The sequence below is a fragment of the Juglans microcarpa x Juglans regia genome, chromosome 1S (assembly GCF_004785595.1).
Source record: "Juglans microcarpa x Juglans regia isolate MS1-56 chromosome 1S, Jm3101_v1.0, whole genome shotgun sequence".
NCBI lineage: Eukaryota > Viridiplantae > Streptophyta > Magnoliopsida > Fagales > Juglandaceae > Juglans > Juglans microcarpa x Juglans regia.
Window position 1 is genome coordinate 10,852,255 of NC_054595.1, and position 21,251 is coordinate 10,873,505.

Sequence of the window (21,251 nt, forward strand, 5' to 3'; positions counted from 1 at the left end):
TTCCCTAGTATGTATTTAATTAAGTAAAATCGACACATTTTTTTAGAAGCGTTAGTGATGACTCGTACTTCGTATAGGTGTCGCGCTATGAAGGGGAAATTGGAATCAGCATTTTGAGGTAAGTAACTTGATCATAAATTAAGATTAGCACATGTTAGTTTAGATAGAAAGTCAGTTCTTTGATAGCCACTTTTTATGTACCATGCATGTCACGATTTATGCAGGCATGTCATTCATCATAGTGCACGATCTTGTTAATTTTCCCCATCATGTTCAGATTTAGCAACAACTATTTATATTAGTATGTATGTCATGCATCTCACATCACATAAGACACCCAAGCTTTTTTAAGTACAAGTGCAAGATCAGATCAGATCATTTTAATCAGATGGTCAATCAGATGCATGGTACCAATGCAGTTTTCGGGTGTATGTGCAAGCCACAAACTCAAGCGTGATCTGCCGTAGTATGCTAGAATACTACTCAAAGGCTCCCCTTGCAGCTGCGAGATGTGGCGCCAGTGCACAATCTTACACACAAGATTAAGTGTATGGCCAATCAAATCAGCTGATTAAATCAAATCAGCCAGTTAATTTAGATAAATCAAGACATATCATGCATAGTATAAGTATTAGAATAATCAGTTATGATTTTAAACTCTTGGCATGAAAGTTCTACGAAAATCTTACGTTTATTATGTTTACATTGTGATGGCTTTCTTACTGAGTCTTTGCTTCATTTTAGTTTTATTTCATGTTTTTAACTATCTAGGCAATGATGGATTTAGTTCTAGGTTTTAATTATTTATTTAGTTTGATTTACTAATTTTGAAATCTCTTGTCTGGCTATCTGTATGTAAGCACGTGACATCCCTAATCCTAAGGAAGGGGTGCGTTACATGGTGATTTCACGTAAATTGTAGCTTCAAAACCATCCTGCATGGTTCATGTTGTTCGTCGCATACTAACAACACTTCCTTTCATATCACTCTTACTAGTTCGCTAATAATTTTTCATGAGCCTTTGGCTCATTCAAAAACCTTACAACTATGCTCTTAGCTTTCTTAACTCAACATTTACTTCAATGTTACTCTGTTTTGTTAATCTCCATATATTGAAGATGTTATGGTCCCTCCTTTTTCTTCAGAAGGTTCTATCTTGTCGAATTCGTCAAGTTCTCCTCCCCAAACCCCCTCTCGCTACCCCAAGTCTACTTCCCCCTTTACTCTATTATTTTCTCCATTTTCTTTGTTGCAAATCTATATCATTTTAAGCATCCTTGATCGCCATGCACGTCATATCCCACACTTCTCGCCATATACCTTATCCATCTTCCCACCTTAATTCACTGCCCCATGCCCGCCCGATGCATGAGGGTCACAAGTCTTTAGAGTTGTACGTGCATCTTGACCTTCATCCACCAACCACCACGCCAGTAGCTTCTCTATTACAAATATCTTTTCCCTCCTTTCCTTTTTTATTATTTCCAACATTAATCAATAGTACTAGATAACCATATTGACATAAATTGTAGTTTCAAAATTATCTGCATGCATGATTCATGTTGTCTGTCGTAACACTGCATCATCTTTGTATCACTCTTACTCGTGAAGTCGTGCATGAATAACTTGTCATGAGTCTTTATGATATGAACCCGCGGGAATGAAATCCCTTGAACTAACAATCAAATTGAAAACTCACCCAAGAAAGTCAAAATCAAGTCAATGGATGGAGAATCTAGACCCGATGAGAACTCGTTTCAAAAATCTAGATTATATTAAAATCTAGACCCGTTGAACAACCCGTCTCAAGAATCCAGATTACAAAGGAGGAACGTCACAAAGGTTGTGATTTACCTCTGATAAGTTCAAAAATTCAATTAAGAACAAGAGGAGTAAAACTCAACTCACAATGAATAAATTCATCAAATTTCATCAAACTTTTTAAAATGAGGCAACAAAGAGTATTTAAACCAAAACCTAATTAAAACCCTAGCCAAAATAAAGCCCCAACTTCCAAAAATACCCTTGAGTGAATAGTATCGTGGCTATAGTACGGCTCTATAGTAACTCGGCTAAAGTACTTTTGAAACCCTAGTTCAACAGTACTTCTTAAAACCCTAGTTCAACAAAATAATAAATTTTCCAACATGCCTTCGAATAGACCCCCATTGAGTCTTTCTCATAATTAAACCCAATAATTCTAAACTAAGAAAATAACTCTTTTAAATGAATTAAATAAGTTGAAAGCTTCAAGTGCCCAAAGCCTTTAAGTCATGTTATTGCCCTCTTCTATAGCTTATCAAATGAATCAAAACTTGATCTTTCTCCTTCAAGCCCATCTTGAATGTTGGGCTCTTGCTACACTTGTCCCAAGTGGATTGCATCAATGTTTGCATTGCCTCCTTGATCTGCTTGGCTCTTGACCTTGTAATTGACATATCTGGAAGTTGCAAAAGATCTTTAAGACTAGACCCACTTTGGTTCCCATCATTCCCCCTCTCCTCAAAAGGATTCGACCTCAAATCTCTACCTGGATCAAAGGGAAAACGGTTAGTAACATTGAAAATAGCATAAACAGGATACTTACTTGGAAGATCCATTAGATATGCATTATCATCAATTTGTTCAAGAATTTGGAAAAGTCCATCCAAGCTACTTTTGTCATCAACAAGTAAAGGTGTTAAATCATCTAAAGGAGTAAATGGATTAAGTCTATAAATAATTTCAAAAGGTGAAAATTGAGTAGTAGCATGAACACTCCAATTATATATAAACTCAATGAATGGCAAACAATAATCCCACAAATGTTCATGAAACATATCTAAAGCTTTCCTCACACCAAAATGACCACTCCAATTATATGCAAACTCAATGAAATGCAAATGATACTCCTGCAAATGTCCATTCAACAAGTCAATGTATGGCAAATGACACTCACACAAAAGTTCATGAAACACACTTAAAGTTTTCCTTACACCAAAATGACCACTCCAATTATATGCAAACTCAATGAATGGCAAGCAATACTCCCACAAACGTTCATGCAACACGTTAATCAATGACAAATGATACTTCCACAAACGTTTATGCAACATTTCAAAGAACAACAAACGATACTCCCACAAACGTTCATGCAACACATCAATAAATAACAAATGATACTTCCACAAACGTTCATGCAACACGTCATTGAATGGCAAATGATACTCCCACAAACGTTCATACAAAACATCAATGAATGAAAAATGATACTTCCACAAATGTTCATGAAACACGTCATTGAATGGCAAATGATATTCCCACAAATGTTCATGCAACACAACAAAAGTCTTCCTTACACTAAGGTTACCCAACAAACCACCATGTCTATCACAAACAAGCAACTTACGTATAAAACTAGTAGGCATACAAAATCTATTTTCTCTAAACAAGTACCAATGTAGTTTATAGAACTTACCAAACGATGTTTTCTCACATGTTCCATACACACTAGCAAAGTCACCATCATTAGCATGCAATTTCTTATCATATTCAAGTCTCAACAATTTTGCATCTAAAATGAAGACAAGGACATACCTTCTTGCTAAAGCATTAACCACAAAATTTTCCATACCATACCATGTGTGTATTTGAATACATGAGGAAAAGTCTCAATGAATTGCACCCACTTGGCATGCATTCAATTCAACTTACCTTATCCTTTCAAGTGCGTTAAGGACTCATGTTCTTGAAAAAAAGGTCGGATAGGAATTGTTACACCAAGTACAAAATCAATGTAATACTCTATCTCCCTAATAGGTGGTAATCCATTAAACACACCCTTGGAAAATACGACCTCATATCCCTGCAACAAAGAGACAATAACACTGTAACACCACATATTTTAGTGTATTTTTATTGAAAGATTATTTTTATTAATTTAAAAATTGATTCTCTTGTTTTAAGTTTATCGGACTTTTTTTAGTGGATTTATTTTTATGATTTTTAATTTCTGAAAATTAATTCGATATGTTTCCTTAATATTAATTATTATTATGCATTTAAATTGTTCTTCAATTTTAAATTAATTTATTGTTGGATTTAATTATTTTATTTTCATTTTATCACTACGGTTAAATTATTTTATTTAACTTGTTGTTTTGAAATTATTTTCGTTGGATCATTTTTGTGACCCAAGATGTAAGGATTGAACCTCATTTTCTTCCCTCACTTTTTTCTTTTTCCTTTCTTCTTTTCCACTTTTTCTTTTCTTCTCCTTTTCTTTTTCCCCCATTTCCTTTTTCTCCTCTCTCTCTCTTCTCTCCCGTGCGCTGCTTCTCCCTCCTCCCGTCCATTTTGTCATCCACCACCCATTGCCACCGTGTGCTGCCGTGGTCGACACCGCCCCTCCCGTTTGCTTTCCCTCCGGCCGGTGACCTCACCCTCTGATTCCCAGCACCTCTCGCGCTGCCATTCTACGTCGCGCCACCTCCGGCCACCATTTCTTCACCACATCTTCCTTGACCTCCTAGTAACCGAAACCAACCATCCCCAGCTTCGATCCACCACCGGTGAAGCCCCACCAACAACATTTCCGTTTTGAACATTTTGGCCTTCAATCGCCCTCTACGCCGCCACCCACAGCCAACCACAACCGCCATTGGCTTCATCGACATTCCTAAGCCCTTACCTAGCAATCTCAACTCTTCGTTCGTCCCGTTCGAAAACTAGCATTTTGAGACCCATGGCCACAGTGCATTTTGCACTATTACGTTGTTGTGCTGCCACTTCTTGCACCTCCGTGATCCTTCAAAAATTATAATAAAGCGCTATAAGTATTTTTCCAAGGAACTTTTGTGATTTAAATATATTTTTGCACTAACTCATTTTATTGTGAACTGGTTGGTTATGCTGGACTGAGTCCAAGGAGTAAGGGGGTCGGATGGATTGGAGGATGGAGTTGTTTGTGTGTTTTGGACTGTGTTGTGAATTGTTGGATGTTAGATATTGTGATGTTCATGTACATTGCATATTTGCACGCATGATCATGTTTGTAAATGAATCTGGGTTTGCGTGTAATTGCATTCATGTTCATGTGTTTATTGAAAATTGGGTTTTCATGTGAGAAAGGATTTTTGGGTGCGTGCGTATCACGAACCCAAGCCGAGGTGGGGCATTATCTCGGTAGAGCTCCTATGCTCACTCGGGAGCAGAATATATTGAGTGACGTCCCCTGGGTTGTCGCTAGGCAACAACGGGATTGGACGGGATGGTAACGCTCTCATGCTGACTCCATGGCCCCTCTGCTGGCAGGGATTAGAGGATGTTTGGCCACTAATGCGCTGGGCGCGAAACTGGGTATCGCTCGTTAGGAAGTCACTCGCACAGTCATTACCAGTGGTGTGACGATGAGAGCCAGGGTGTGCGGATGATCCCTAGGGGTAGGGCTGTACACAAACCGGCCGTACTAAACCCGCCGTTGCAGACCGACCATTGGATTCAGGAACCAGCAGAGAACCGGTCGGCCGGCGGTAGCAAATTAAAGAAACTAACGTCGGCTGGTTCAGTCTACTGTTTAGACCCGGTCTAAACCGAAGAGCCGACCGACGTTAATTGTATATTTTTTTATATATATTTCTTATACAAAACGACGCCGTTTCACATGAAACGATGTCATTTTGATCTTAAACCTATGAAAAAAAAATGGCGAGATGACGCCGTTTGGTGGCGTCGTTTTTTGGTAGGGTTAGAACTTAGAACCCCCCCCCCACGCGGCATGCGCTGTTTCTCCTTCCTCATTTCGTTCTTCCGTCTTTGTGAGCTGCTTCCAGTCCCAGACTCCCTCTCGCTCTCCCAGTGAGTCAGTGACCTGCAATCTCCCTCTCCCTCTCTGTGATCTGCACTATGAGTCTACACGCATTTTTCCCGTCGATCCCTCTCTCCTCTCTCGTCGCCAACAACCCACAGCCCTATCTCTCCTCTCTCGTCGCCGACGACCAACACGGCCCACATCCCATTGTAAGTTTTATATTTTCAGAACTGTAATTCATCTTTTTCTAGGTTCAATTTTTTTGTTAGTTGTTATTGTTAATTTCTTGAGGAATTTTTTGGGAGGAAGATGAAATACCAAATCTCTATTTTTGTGTTGCTTATTAAAAATATTGTGGTTTGTGACTGACATTGTGTCGTGTGTAATGGAGCAATGCCGAAATGAGCTTATGCCGAAGGCCTGAAATGCTTACAGTGTAATTGTGACAGACAGTGTGTGATAATTTGTGTGTGTGTGTCTGTGATAGACTTGTGGGTTGTGTTTGGAAATTTTATTTTCTTACCAGTCTTTGAATCAATGAATTTAAAGCATGAAATGTGATGAGCAAACTAAACTTAGATTAGAGTCTTAGACTTGTGATGTTTACTATCTTGCAAACTAACTATTGTGTAATACTAAATTAATAATCACTATGTTGTTTTATAATGTATGTGATAACGTATTAAGTATTAACGTATAACATTCATGTTTTGTTTTATAATTAGATGGATTCTTCATCGTCTTCGATTGATGTTGATGCATCAACACCAACCATTAACTTGGGAGATGATTTGAGGGAGACCCGGTCATCAAAACCCCCCAATGCCCCAACTAGTACTACTTGTCCATTACCTAAAAAACGAAAAGGGAAGGATCCATTTATTGTTTGAGACCATTTTACGAAGGTTGAGGGTTGTGCTATAGATGATCCAAAGGCTAAATGTAATTATTGTGGCAAGACGTATGCTTGCCACTCAAAGAGGAATGAGACTTCAACAATGCAAAACCATTTGCCTTCATGTCCTAAAAATCCTCATAAACGTGGGCCTTTGAATAGGTACCAAAAAATATTAACAGGTGAGGCAACACCTGAGGAGGGGTTTGGAGAGAGTGATGGTATGTTAAGGAGTCTTGTAACCCACAAATATAATGAAGATGTTGTGAGGTTGGTGATTGCAGAGATGGTAATTGTCGATGAGTTACCATTTAGAGTTGTTGAAGGACAGAGATTTAAGAAAGTGTGTTGGTCTTTTGAACCTCGGTTTAAAGTGTCATGTCGTGTCACAGTGGCAAGAGATTGTATAAAATTGTATGAAAGTAAAAAGGGAAAACTTAAAAAAGTGTTAAAAAATGGTGGCATGAGGAATTCATTACGATCGATACATGGACATCAATACAAAATTTGAATTATATGTGTCTAACCGCACACTTCATTAATAAAGATTCGAAACTGTAGAAAAAAATCATTAACTTTTGTTTAATCCCTAATCATCGAGGGGAAACTATTGAGAGATATGTTGAGTCATGCTTGTATGATTAGGGCATTGATAGAATATTTACTGTGACAGTTGATAATGCAAGTTCAAATGATACTGCAATTTCATATTTGAAACAGTTTTTGAGTGGAAATATGTTGGGGGTAAGTATATGCACATGAGATGTTGTGCTCATATGTTGAATCTTATTGTGAATTAGGATTTGAATGAGTGTAATGACGCCATCACAATGGTTAGAAATGCAGTTAGATATGTGCGTTCATCTCCCACAAGATTAGATAAGTTTAAGAGATGTGCAGAAAAAGAAAAAATTGATTGTAAGAAAATGTTATGTCTTGATGTACATACACGATAGAACTCAACTTATATGATGTTGGAGGTGACTGAGAAGTTTGAAAAGGCTTTCAGGCAGATGGAGAGTGAGGATTATAATTACACCTCTTACTTTGATGATGGCCCTAGGTCTGGGCACATGGGGCCTCCTAAAGCTAGTGAGATGATCCCTAAGGGAGATCATGGTGCATACGGTTAAAATGGATTATTGGGCTATTCTCTGGGAAAATAGCGTGTGTTGGATAAAAGGGTTTTGTGTGGGTCATTTTCTGGAAAAATGATGGATTATTATTTTTGGGCCAAAATGGGATTTTGGCATGCGTTGCTAAATGTTCAGTTTCATAAAAAATGTGGTTTTGAGAATAATGCATACTTCATCATATGCATGCATGTTGGTTGCATTAATGTACTTTTATCTCGTGGTTGTTTGGTTTATACTTACCTGCGATACCATAAACTAGTTGACTTACTTAAATTATCCGTTGCGTTGTTTATTGTACATTGTTGCATGTACACATACTTGGCACTATTGTTGGGATGCGTGACCGTGTTGTTATCATCCTGGCGTCTCGATTCCTGTGTTTCCATACATGGGAGTCTAGAGGACCACATGTGGTATCAAAGCAGTTCGGCTCTAGGTAAAACCACATGTCCCTTAGGTGAGGTACCAGAAATTATTTTTAAAGTTGTAAGTTAAATTATTTATTTTAAAGTATGATATATTATGATTTTATTATTTTTTTTATTTTATGTTATATTATTTTATTTTATTTTACCTTATTTTATTTTTGGTGTTGCTTTTGGGTTGTGTTTGATTTTGTCCGGAGTTTTAAGCGGGGTTAAAGATTGCTCTATGACAGGAAGATGGTGAGACTAAGAAGGCAAGATGATGAGCCTGAGGATGAATTGCCGACAGGAAATGGAAATTACACCATGACAAGGGTGTTAAATAGGATGACGGAGTTCCTCCAACAGAATTTTCGACTGCCGCAAGGAGATCTAAATAGAGCGATCCAAGTTGGGTGCACCTATGAGCGCTTCCTAGCGCATAGGACTCCTGCCTTTATTGGTGAAGATGATCCACTACGAGCTAGAATGTGGATTGAAGATCTTGAAAGGACATTTGAAGTCTGTGGTTGCACGGAAGCTCAGATGGTGTTGTATGGGCTTGCTGCAAGGTAAAGTGGCAAATTGGTGGCAGACTAAGCGGCAACTCCTAGAGATGGAGTTGGGATCTATTGCAGCTGTGTCTTGGCAACGTTTCAAGAAAGAATTTGACGACCGTTTCTTCCCTGTTTCTGTGAGACGGCAAAAGGCACGAGAATTCAATAGCTTGGTTCAAGGAGATATGACTGTTGAGCAATATGCGAGAAAATTTATGGAGCATGAGCGGTTCACTACCCACATCATTGCCACTGAGGAGTTGCGAGCCGAGCATTTTTAGAAGGGTCTGCGCCATGAAATACGTAGACAAGTAGCCTGTCACCAGATTGTAGATTTTCAGAGGTTGGTGGATTTGGCCACTATTGCGGAACGAGAAAATAGTTTTGCAGTAGGCTCCCCTCTGCTGGGTGAGCAGAGGCGGAGTTTTGTTGGTGAGGGGAATAGTTCTAGGTCGCCACACAAGTTTGTGCAGAGGAATGGGGCTCGTTCGCAGACAGCCTCCGGTGTTCATGCAGGAGGCCAAGCTCCAGTATGTAATAGGTGTAATAGAGCCCACGAGGGCGACTGTGGTCAGAGGGGGATCCAGTGTTATAGATGTGGCCAGCCGGGTCACTTTGCTCGTGAGTATCCAAACCAAGCTCAAGGAAGTAGAGGAGGTAGGAGTGGTGAGAGGAACAGCCAGAGACAGCTGGTGCAAGCTCGGGTTTATGCTGTGACTCCTGGTGATGTGGATTATGAGGCTCCTGAGACTCACGATATCGGGGTGATTACTGGTATGCATTTAGTTTAATTTTTGGATTTGATGTTTGGTGTGGGTTGATTTTTTTGAATTTCACTGGTGTAAGTGTTTGCCTCAGGTAGAATTCGTCTAAATGATTTTTGTGCATGTACCTTGTTTGACTCTGGGGCGTCTCAATCTTTTGTATCTGCCACTTTTGCACGGATGTGCAATCTAGTCAGAGAGCCTTTATCACAATCCTTGGTAGTGACTATTCCAAATGGTGAGATTGTGTGGTGCTCCAAAGTTGCTTTAGGCTGTCCTTTGGATTTTGGTGGGAGGACACTTTATGCAGATTTAATTGTATTCAAGTTGCTTGGATTTGACATAATTCTGGGTATGGATTGGTTGCATTGATATTCTGCAAACATTAATTGTAGAAGTCAGGTAATTGGCTTTCAACTTTCAGATGGAGACTATTTGGAATTCGTGGAAAGCAAGACCAGTAGTTATATCTACAATTCAAGCAAAGAGAGATATAGCTTATGGAGCAGATGTTTTTTTAGTTCAAGTGGTGTCTACGTCATCTGAGAAGAAGTCTTTAGTAGATATTCCAGTTGTGGAAAAATTCCCTGATGTGTTTGTGGATGAGTTACCCGAATTGCCTCTAGTTTGCGAGATGGAATTTGTTATCGATTTGGAACCTGGAGCGGCTCCTGTGCATAAGGCTCCCTACCGTATGGCACCGGTTGAGTTAAAAGAGTTGAAAACTCAATTGCAAGAACTGGTTGATAAGAGATTTATTCAGCCTAGTACTTCGCCTTGGGGAGCGCCTGTTTTATTTGTCAAAAAGAACGATGGTACTTTCAGAATGGGTATAGACTATCGGGAACTTAACAAGGTGACTATCAAGAACAAGTACCCTCTTCCTAGAATTGATGATTTGTTTGACCAGCTTCAAGGAGCAGCTGTCTTTTCGAAGATCGACTTGAGATCAGGGTACTACCAGTTGAGGATAAGGGATAGGGACGTGCCCAAGACTGCTTTCAGGATGAGATACGGGCATTATGAATTTAAAGTGATGTCTTTTGGATTAGCTAATGCCTCTGCTGCCTTTATGGATTTTGATGAATCGAGTGTTTCAACCTTTTTTGGATTCAATTGTGGTGGTGTTCCTTGATGTCATTCTGATTTATTCTCGAGATGATTTGGAAGAGCATGCTTGTCACCTTCGTCTGGCACTTGGGAAGTTAAGAGAGCATCAGTTGTATGCTAAGCTAAGTAAGTGTGAATTCTAGTTAGAAGAAGTTAAGTTTCTTGGACATGTGATTTCCCAAGAAGGAGTGGTCGTAGATCCTAGTAAAGTGGAAGTTGTTTTGTCATGGCCTCGCCCTTCAACAGTTCATGAGATACGGAGTTTCTTGGGACTTGCCGATTATTATCGAAGTTTTGTGGAAGGATTTTCTCGACTATCCAGACCTCCACTGCTTTGACTAGGAAGAATTCTGAGTTTGTATGGTCAAACAGATGTGAGAGAAGTTTTCTAGAGTTGAAGAAAAGATTGACAACGGCACCTGTTTTGGCACTCCCGGAGCCACACAAGCCATTTATAATTTTTAGTGATGCATCCAAGTTTGGGTTGGGATGCATTCTTATACAAGAAGGACGAGTTGTTGCTTATGCATCTCGTCAGTTGAAAACTCATGAGAGGAATTATCCCACACATGATTCGGAATTGGCGGCTATAGTTTTTGCTCTTAAGATTTGGCGGCATTATCTGTATGGCGAAGTCTGTGAAGTTTACACCGACCATAAGAACTTGAAGCATCTGTTTACTTAGAAGAATCTCAATATGAGGCAGAGGCGGTGGTTAGAGCTGATTAGCAACTACCAATGTGAGATCAAGTATCATCCAAGAAAGGCGAATCTAGTCGCTGATGCTTTGAGTAGGAAGTCTCAACAGGTGGACGAAGCAGAGTCATCAGATTTGGACTCTCCCATTTGTGGGATGAGAAGACTTCTTATTGAGAGTTCACAGCAAGAAGATTTGTTACCTTCGATTTTGGATGTCTGAGTAGTTGATTTTGAAGAATTGAAGACTCTCCAGAGAAGGGATCCAAAGTTGTTAGCCATCAGGAAGAGAGTCAGGAAGTCTAAAGAACCCTTTCACTATAGTTTGGATAAAGATGGTATTCTTCGGTTTCGAGATCGTATGGTGATTCCCTGAGATTCAGAATTTAAAGAGCTAATTTTGGCAGAAGCTCATGCGGCTCCTTATTCAGTTCATCCTGGAAGCACAAAGATGTATCGAGATTTAAAGAGAAATTTCTAGTGGGAAGGAATGAAGGTGGATATCGCCATGTTTATTGAGAAATGTGACACGTGCCGTCAACTTAAGGCTGAGCATCAAAGACCTGCTGGTAGACTTCAACCACTCTCTATTCCTAAGTGGAAGTGGGATGATATTTCTATGGATTTTGTTATGGGTTTGCCGAGGACCCCTAGTGGAAAGAACTCAGCTTGGGTGATTGTTGATCGGTTGACCAAGAGTGCCCATTTCTTACCTATCAATAATACCGACTCTTTGGGTAAGATGACTCGGTTGTATGTCAAAGAGATAGTGTGTTTGCACGGAGTACCCAAGAGTATTGAATCGGATCGGGACCCGCGGTTCACGTCTCGTTTTTGAAAAAGTTTGCAGGCAGCTTTAGGCACTAAGTTGAAGTTTAGTACTGCATATCACCCTCAAACTGACGGTCAATCAGAGCGCACTTTTCAGACTCTTGAGGATATGTTGCGAGCTTGTATCATGGAATTTCAGGGGAGTTGGGAGAATCATCTGCCGCTAATTGAGTTTGCTTACAATAATAGTTTTCATGCCTCCATTCAGATGGCCCCATTTGAAGTTTTGTATGGAAGGAAGTGTAGATCACCTTTGTGTTGGGATGAAGTTGGCAAGAGTAAATTGATTGGGCCTGAGATAATTCAAGAAATGAAGAATCAAGTGTGGTTCATAAGGACTAAAATGGCGGAAGCTCAAAGTCGCCAAAAGAGTTATACAGATACAAGGAGAAGAGACTTATCCTTTGATGTAGGTGATTGGGTTTATCTCAAAGTCTCTCCTATGAAAGGCGTTAAGCGCTTTGGTAAGAAGGGAAAGCTTAGTCCGAGGTATGTTGGCCCTTTTCAAATTGTAGAGAAAGTTGGGCTTGTATCTTATAGAGTTGCATTGACGGACTACTTTGGAAAAGTTCATGATGTGTTCCATGTGTCATCATTGAAGAAGAGTTTTGGACAGCAAGAGCCACGTTTTGTTGACCCTGAACGCATTCAACTTCAGCCTAACTTTACTTATGAAGTTGCCCCGATGTAGATTGTGGATTGGAAAGAGCAAAGGTTACGGTCCAAGACAATACCTTTGGTGAAAGTGTCATGGGGTGATCCGTTGGCTCAAGATTTCTCTTGGGAGAGAGAAGCCGACATGAGGGAGTAATATCCGTATTTGTTTGATTGACCCTGGCGGTATGTTTCTTAAATCTGCTCTTAGTCGAATCTTATTCTTGTCCTGGTTTTAATGTTTGACCTTGCCAATTTCGAGGACGAAATTTTATTTAAGGGGGAGGATGTAACACCTTGTATTTTAGTGTACTTTTATTGAATGATTATTTTTATTAATTTAAAATTTGATTCTCTTATTTTAAGTTTATTGGATTTTTTTTAGTGGGTTTATTTTTGTGATTTTTAATTTGTAAAAATTAATTCGATATGTTTCCTTAATATTAATTATTATTATGCATTTAAATTGTTCTTCATTTTAAATTAATTTATTGTTAGATTTAATTATTTTATTTTCATTTTATCACTACGTTTAAATTATTTTATTTAACTTGCTGTTTTGAAATTATTTTCGTTCATTCATTTTTGTGACCCAAGATGTGAGGATTAAACCTCATTTCTTTCCCTCACTTTTTTCTTTTCTCCTTTTTCTTTTCCTCTTTTTCTTTTCTTCTCTTTTTCTTTCCCCCCATTTCTTTTTTCTCCTCTCTCTCTCTTCTCTCCCGCATGCTGCTTCTCCCTCCTCCCGTCCATTTCGTTGTCCACCACCCATTACCACCGTGCGCCGCCGTGGTCAATACCGCCCCTCCCGTTTGCTTCCCCTATGGCCGACGACCTCACCCTCCGATTCTCAACCCCTCTTGGGCCGCCATTCTCCTCTACGCACGGCTTAAAGCCACGGCCACCTTTTGCTCCAGCGCCGCCGTCGCGCCACCTCCGGCCACCATTTCTTCACCACATCTTCCTTGACCTCCTAGCAACCCAAACCACCCATCCCTAGCTCCGATCCGCCACCAGTGAAGCCCCACCATCAACATTTTCGTTTTGAACATTTTGGCCTTCAATCACCCTCTACGCCGCCACCCACGGCTAACCACCACCACCATTGACTTCGCCGACATCCCTAAGCCATTCCCTAGCAATCTCAAGTCTTCGTTTGTCCCCGTTCGAAAACTAGCATTTTGAGACCCACGGCCACAGTGCATTTTGCACTATTACGTTGTTGTGCTGCCACTTCTTGCACCTCCGTGATCCTTTAAAAATTATAATAAAGCGTTGTAAGTATTTTTCCAAAGAACTTTCATGATTTAAATGTATTGTTGCACTAACTCATTTTACTGTGAACCGATTGGTTATGCCGGACTGAGTCCGAGGAGTAAGGGGGTCGGATGGATTGGAGGATGGAGTTGTTTGTGTGTTTTGGAGTGTGTTGTGAATTGTTGGATGTTGGACATTGTGACGTTCATGTACATTGCATATTTGCACGCATGATCATGTTTATAAATGAAACTTGGTTTTCTTGTAATTGCATTCATGTTCATGTGTTTATTGAAAATTGGATTTTCATGTGAGAAAGGATTTTTGGGTGCGTGCGTATCACGATCCCAAGCCGAGATGGGGCATTATCTCGGTGGAGCTCATCTGGTCACTCTGGAGCGGAATATACTGAGTGACGTCCCCTGAGTTGTCACTGGGCGACAACGGGATCGGACGGGATGGTAACGTTCTCGTGTCGACTCTGTGGCCCCTCTGCTGGCGGGGGTTAGAGGATACTTGGCCACGAATGCGCTGGGCACAGAACTAGCATCACTCGTTACAAAGTCACTTGCACGGTCATTACCCATGGTGTGATGATGAGAGCCAAGGTGTGTAGATGATCCCTATGGGAAATCATGGTGCATACAGTTAAAATGAATTATTGGGCTATTTTTTGGAAAAATAGCGTGTGTTGGATAAAAGGATTTTGTGTGGGTCATTTCCTGGGAAAATGACGGATTATTATTTTTGGGGCAGAATGGGATTTTGGCGTACATTGGTAAATGTTCATTTTCGTAAAAAATGTGGTTTTAAGAATAATGCATACTTCATCATATGCATGCATGTTGGCTGCATTAAAGCACTTTTATCTCGTGGTTGTTTGCTTTATACTTACCTGCGGTACCGTTTTATAGTAGCGCAGATTTTGATGCAGATGAAGCTGAGGGTGAGCCTGAGGATTCGGCTCCGCTCGATGAGTGATATGGGATCCCTCATTTTTATATTTGGACTTGTATTATATTTTATTTTGGGATGACTATATAACTCTTTTTAATTATTTTACATATGTTAGTTCGTACAAAAAAATTATAGTGGTTAGTTGACTTACTTAAATTGTTCGTTGCGTTGTTTATTGTACATTGTTGTATGTACACATACTTGGCACTATTGTTAGGATGCGTGATCGTATTGTCATCATCATGGCGTCGTATTTCCGTACATGGGGGTTGGGAGTGCCACACACTAGGCAAAAATACGTTAAGTTCGTTAGTATTAAGACTCGCCTTAGCATAAAAACTCACTTTTCTCTTTGTTTTTCTCTCACTTTCTTGACTCTCTCTTTTCTTTCTACACTCTTTTTCTTTCTTACTCTTTTTTTCCCTTTCCCTCTCTTTTTGCTTTTCACTCTCTTTTTTTCTGTCACTCTCTTTTCCTTCATCCTTTTTCAAACTCTCGACCTGACAATTGATTTTCAGCTCATTTTCTCTTTCTCTTGAGGTCTCAACCTCAGCCTTATCTTTTTTCTCTCTCTCTCCTTTTTAGCCTCACTATTTCTTTTTTTCTCAATCTCATCTTCACTCTTGCTTTTTAGCTCAATCTCACTTTCACTCTTGCTTTTTAGCTCAATCTCATTTTCACTTTTTCTTTTTTGATCACTCTCGTTTTCACTCTTTCTTTTTCAAGTAACCTCACTTTTTAGTTTCAATTGGTTCCAATGGACTAGTGTTGGAGTTAAATGAGCAAGTTTGATCGTTTTTCCATCCTTTTCAAAACTGTACATGTTCCTTAACCCATCATGGATCACCTTCCTATCATACTGTCATGACTTCCCCAATAAAATATGATCAGCATGCATAGACACTACATCACAAAGGACCATATCCTGGTATTTTCCAATTGAAAAATAAACTAACACTTGCTTATTTACCCTAACCTCCTCACAATCACTCAACCACTACAACATGTATGGTCTAGGGTGTTTCAAGGTAGGTAAATTCAATTTCTTAACTAAAGTAGTGCTAGCCAAATTAATACAACTCCTCAAATCAATAATCATACTACATACCTTGTTGTTGATGTGGCATCTAATATGAAAAATGTTCTAGCTCTGCTACTCTGTATCATCCATCTTAATTTGTGTATTGAGTGCACGCGCAGTAACAAGAGAATCATCATACTCTTCTTTCTCATACCCATTTTCAACACTAGACTCACGTCTCCTCCTATCTCTCCTGCTCTGTAGATTTCTAATTACCACATCTTGATGATTCATTCTATCCCTCACTTCACCCAACACCAAGTTCAACCGCTCAAACTGTTATTGTATGGCTTGCAACACAAAGGATGAGTTGTCCGCCATCTTCTTTGATAATGAGTCACTCCTATGAGATATCGTAATGTGCTGCATAAAAAGAATGTTAGTGGAAAACCTCACACACTCCCTTACTTGTTTACACTCGAATAAAGACACTCCACTTTTATTTGACTCTTAATTGATTTTTTCTCGATAATAGTCTCACACTCTCTTGCATTTTACCTCAATAATTACCCCGTTCAAATTCTTTAAGAACTAGTTATACTAAAATCAAGACAATACAACCTTGTATTATTCCAACCAGTAATATAGATCTAAGAAACAAGGAAGAAATAAAATGACACAAGACTGAATGAATTTATACGAGGGAAAGAGTAATTATAAAACAAGATACCAACTAGAAAGATGTATTCAGCCCCTTTGATAATAAAGCTCAATCAATAAATTTATTTCCTTCTCTTTATTGTAACTATGTAGCAACCTTTGAATATGATACATTTTCTTATCTTCCTCTTCTTCTTTTTCTTTTTTTCAAATTTTCTTTTCTTTTCTTTTCCTTTCCTTTCTTTTCTTTTCTTTTCTTTTCTCTTATTCTCTCCAATTAAATCACAAACAACAATACTCAATTATGAAAATCAAGCAATTGAATTCAAGTACACAATAATTGACAACGAAATAGAAGAGAATCAATGGAACGGCACTCCAAGCAATTGACAAACTTAGAGATGCATTAAATCCTAGAATTTTGAAACCTTAGTTGATGCAAATTTCAGCCGAACCCAAAACGTTAAGAATTTTGGCAGCCTACTTTTTGTTTTTGCAATTCTTTTTTTTGGCAATCCTAGAACAATGTAGCCCTAGAATTAAATTTAAGGATACCATAAATTAAAAGATAGAATCAGACCTAATTGGAAACCTTGCTCTGAATACCAAATGATATGAACCCGCAGGAATGAAATCCCTTGAACCCACAATCAAATTGAAAACTCACCCAAGAAAGTCAAAATCAAGTCAATGAATGGAGAATCTAGACCCGATGAGAACTCGTTTCAAGAACCTAGATTATATTAAAATCTAGACCCGTTGAACAACCCGTCTCAAGAACCCAGATTATAAAGGAGAAACGTCACAAAGGCTGTGATTTACCTTTGATAAGTTCAAAAGTTCAATTAAGAACAAGATGAGTAAAACTCAACTCACAATGAATAAATTCATCAAATTTCATAAAACTTTTTAAAATGAGGCAACAAAGAGTATTTAAATCAAAACCTAATTAAAACCCTAGCCAAAATAAAGCTCCAACTTCTAAAAATACCCCTTAGTGAATAGTGTCGCGGCTACAGTACGTCGCTACAGTAACTTGGCTACAGTACTTTTGAAACCCTAGTTCGCTACAGTACTTCTTAAAACCCCAGTTCAACAAAATAATAAATTTCTCAACATGCCTTTGAATAGACCCCCTTGAGTCATTCTCATAATTAAACCCAATAATTCTAAACTAATAAAATAAGTCTTTTAAATGAATTAAATAAGTTGAAAGCCTTCAAGTGTCCAAAGTCTTTAAATCATGTTATTGCCCTCTTCTATAGCTTATCAAATGAATCAAAAATTGATCTTCATCCTTCAAGTTCATCTTGAATGTTGGGCTCTTTCTACACTTGCCCCAAGTGGATTGCATCAATATTTCCATTGTCTCCTTGATTTTCTTGGCTCTTGACCTTGTAATTGGCTCATTTGGAAGTTGCAAATGATCTTTAAGACTAGGCCCACCTTGGTTCCCATCATTCAAATGATATGAACCCGCAGGAATGAAATCTCTTGAACCCACAATCAATTTGGAAACTCCCCAAGAAAGACTAAATCAAGTCAATGGATGGAGAATCTAGAACCGATGAGAACTCGTTTCAAGAACCTAAATTATATTAAAATCTAGACTCATTGAAGAAGCCGTGTCAAGAACCCAGATTACAAGGAGGAACGCCACAAAGGTTATGATTTACCCTTGATAAGTTCAAAAATTCAATCAAGAACAAGAGAAGATAAACTCAACTCACAATGAATAAATTCATCAAATTTCATAAACTTCTTAAAATGAGGCTATAAAGAGTATTTAAATCTAAATATAATTAAAACTCTAGTCAAAATAAAGTCCCATTTACCCAAAATGCTCCTGGATGATCAGTGTTGCGGCTACAGTGTCGCAGCTACAGTAATGCTACAGTAAACTCTAAAAACCCTAGTTCAATGAAATAATAACTTTTCCAACATGCACTTGCATAGGCCCCATTTAAGTCATTTCCATAATAAACTCAATTATTCTAAACTAATAAAATAAGTTCTTTAAATGAATTAAACAAATTGAAAGCTTTCAAGTGTTCAAAACCTTTAAATCATGTTGTTGCCCTCTTCCATAGCTTATCAAATGAATCAAAACTGGATCTTCATCTTTCAAATCCATCTTGAATGTTGGGCTCTTGTTAAACTCGTCCTAAGTGGATTGCATCAATCTTTGCTTTGCCTCCTTGATCTTCTTGGCTCTTGACCTTGTAATTGGCCTCATCTAGAACTTGCAAATGATCTTTAAGATTAGCTTTGTCTCATGTTGGAAAACCTTAGCTTATAGCAAATATTTGTCATTTGTGTATTACCTTTGGATAGTGAGATGAGATAATATGAGATAGTTTGGTTTGGATAGTGAGATGAGATGAGATGAATAAAATATTATTAGAATATTATTTTTAATATCATTCTTGTTTTAAGATTAGAAAAAGTTGTAATGATAAGATAAGATTAGACGAAATGGTTTGAGAGTGTTTCTATAACCAAACGGGATTATATATATAACTTTTTTCCTTGATATAATATTACTATTTTACTTCCTAGCTACCAATATGCATATGTGTACACGCATATACATACATATATATATAATTCTCCTATTAAATTTGGTCGCAATGATTTTTGCTACATTTAAGAATGAGGAACAAGAAAATCTTTTGATTACTTTGATTAACCAAATTACCAATCCTGAGCTGAAGGAAGAATATCTCCAAAAGCTCAAAAAAATCATGGTGAAAGAGCACAATGAGAATGGGATACCTAATCCATTCTAGTACCTTGTTCAGATGTTTATAATTAATAACTAGGTGGGGAGTACCTCTCTTAATTTCAGCATTTTTCTAAACATAGAAAGCAACACACGACCATGGTGACTTATTATGCCTAATAATCTTTTTTTTTAACAATTTTTTTAATTTAATTTCATGTTTTAAGAAATTCAAGTGTTTAGTCTTAGCAGAAGTCATAACATTCAAACTTTTATTAGTAGAAAAATTATATTCATCATCCTCACACATCACACACCATACTTTTTTTTTACCAAATGTGTGGTACATAGATGATGAACAGAAATGATTTTAAAACAGATATTATCTTGGCAAACATGAGCATTACTCTATATATACATATATATATTAATGATTTGTACAAGTTCTAAATAGACAAATTTCATACAATTCTTTATTAAAAAATAAATAAATCGCACCATAAAAAGTAAAAAAAAAAAAAAAAAAAAAACTATTATCTTTTAGTGATATCCAATTTTTTATAAAAGATGTGTACAAGATTTATATATTTGATTGAGACTTACATAATATAATATATATATATATATATATATATATATATAATCTGTCTAATCTGTTTTCTTTTTTTAATCTATTTTCAAGGTGACTTGTACCTTAAAATATGTAACGGTAGATAAGACCCCAAGTTCTGTACCTCATAATAGAATTTTTTTTTAAGGAAATTAGTCAGTTTCCTTGAAATCCTTTTCACCGATCTGATTTGCATCATTGGTCCCAGGTCATCCCTTATATATATATTGAGAGGGAAAGTCAATGTCTTTTGTTGTTGGATAGGCAGACGTAATGCCAACGTGTGATGGATGTCATTTAGATTAGGTTCCGAAAGGGCGTCCTGATCTTCTTTCTGGCTTAATCATGAGCTGTCGAAATTGGAGTTTGGGATTTCAAACTTTCAACCTCCTCCCAGCCCAGCCTTCATGCTCAAGCACAACGTATCCAAACTAAACAAATAAAGTTGCCTTCCTTAGAACTCAATCGCCATAACCACCTTTCCACACTCTTTATATTTATATAAATAATATTTACAATCGTATTATACGCAAGCGTTATATAGTTTTTAATCAATCTCATATATATAAATTATAATATTCATCATTTTGTGTCTAGAAATTTTCTATATAAATAACATTTACAATCGTATTATACACAAGCGTTATACAGTTTTTAATCAATGTCATATATATAAATTATAATATTTATCATTTTGCGTCTAGAAATTTTCAATGCCTTTTTATGACTGAAAAAAATCAATGATGGTGTGCTATTTTTTGTAATTTAAGACTTCACCTCTCAATTAATGATATGATGGTGCGCAATATAAAATGAGTAGAGCTAGTATGCCGTCCACTCTTACTGTTGGGCATACCGCTTAATAGTTTTTTTTTCTTTTTTTTTCATATTTTTTAATACATTTAAATATTTTTAAAAAAAAAAAAAATACATCAATATATTTAAAATTATTTTTTTAACTGCTAAGTAAAAAAAGTTGACCACCGATCAAATAGAACTGTCAAAATAAGGCGATATAGTAGACTTTCTCGTATAAAATATATATGGAAAATGGAAAATGGACTGAAATACAATAGCTAGCAAAGCTTCATTAATCAGGCTGCTTAATTATTCAGTGATGTGGAATAGTGAATGAAAAAGCAGATTAATTTGTCTTATGTTTAGTTCCGATGGGATTAGAAAGAGACT